At 37.7% G+C, this 1653-nt stretch overlaps 1 long non-coding RNA gene across 1 annotated transcript in view; it reads right to left on the reverse strand.

Moving 5' to 3' along the window:
* Positions 1 to 1653, reverse strand: part of LOC128247625 (uncharacterized) — a 60654-nt gene that overhangs the window by 2147 nt on the left and 56854 nt on the right. The gene's annotated exons all lie outside the window — the stretch shown is intronic.

The following is a 1653-nucleotide window of genomic DNA, read 5'->3' on the forward strand; positions in this document are numbered from 1 at the left end:
AGTACGCAACTGGTAATTAATTCATCAACCCCGAAAGGCAAAGTCGACCTAGGCGGAATTTGAACTCAGAGCGTAAAGACCGCTAAGCATTTAGCCCGGCGTGCTAACGTTTCCGCCAGCTCGCCGCCTTATAGATGTTATAAAATTTTGGTTTTAAATTTTGGCACAAGTCCAGTAGCATGGGGAAGTGGGTTAGTCGATTACGTCAACCTCAATGATGAACTGGTACTTATTTTATCAACTCCGAAAGGATGAAAAGCAAAGTCGACCTCGGTGGAATTTGAACTCAGAACGTAATGACGGACGAAATGTCACTCAAGCACAGTTACAATCTTACACTTGCAAGTTAGGGGACATAACTCTCTCTACGTTGACAACATATTAACTCCTAGCAATCGTCTTCTCCTTGAAGGGGATGGTGGCGAACCCTGCTGTACTCTTTCACCACAACTTTCTCTCACTCTTACTTCCTGTTTCTGTTGTGCCTGTAATTCAAAGGTACACCAGCGTTAATTTTTCGTTATTTTTTTTTTATCCTGCTTTTGACACGTTCAGTTCTGAAGATTAAAAAAAAGTGAGAGGGTGGGGTGGTGGTAAAAAACGCATTTCATATGGAAAGTATAAAAAATCAACAACTTATTTTAAAATTAAAATTTAGAAACAGAATATAGAAGACTTAGACACACCTGGTTTTGTTTTACAAAATTATGCAAAACATGTTTTCTCAAGAAGTTCAAACTTTCGTATGAATTTTTTAAAGCGTTAAAATATGTTTTTAATTGCCTGCAACACAGCTTTGCGATGTGCCTTTGAGAATCACTACAGTAGAATGGAGAATTGCCTGTAGTATGAGTTTCAAATTTTGGCACAAGACCGGCAAGTTCGGGCTTAGGCGATTACCTCGAACCCAGTGCTCAGCTAGTACTTGTTTTAAAATAAATAAATATCATTGAGATGGAAATAGGGAAATACGTATATTATTGTATGTAGATTTTTCTGTGTCTAGGGAGAGTCATATTGTCTTAATGTTTTATTATCTTACACACCGAATCGATTTTCACTCATTTATTATTTATATTTTTTTTCTTTTAAAATTTTCGTTGCTTTTGCAACTTTGTCAATGAGTGGAAATCGAATCGGTGAATGAGTTAGATAATAGGGTATTGAGACAATATGACTCTGCCCAGACACAGCAAAATTTGCTTCAACACACGAATTCACATAAAGAATCTTGCAAACCAGACACAAAGACGAAATTGTAGGTAGAGTTATCTACATTTATAAGTATTCAAAGGGAAAATATTTAGGAAAATGAAATATTTTCAATTCATATGTGATTTCTCATTAGCCGGCGAGAATCGTTAGCACGTTGGGCAAAATGTTTAGAAGTGTAGTAACGCCGTGCGCATGCGTAGTCTCACGCATGCGTGGAATTCAACAACCAAGCTTTCCCGCTTTGATCGATCTCTTTCTTGCTGGCCAGCAATTGAGCAAGGACGTGTCTAGCTGTCTCTCCATCTTTCGAACTCACGCTAGACAGCTCACATCAATATACCAACGTCCCAACAACCATGTTCTCACACACCGAAGACGTCTCAACAAATAAGATTAAAGATGTATATTTTCCACCTTGAATAAATGTTGTTTGTGTTA

This window comes from Octopus bimaculoides, chromosome 4, assembly GCF_001194135.2.
Source record: "Octopus bimaculoides isolate UCB-OBI-ISO-001 chromosome 4, ASM119413v2, whole genome shotgun sequence".
Taxonomy (NCBI): domain Eukaryota; kingdom Metazoa; phylum Mollusca; class Cephalopoda; order Octopoda; family Octopodidae; genus Octopus; species Octopus bimaculoides.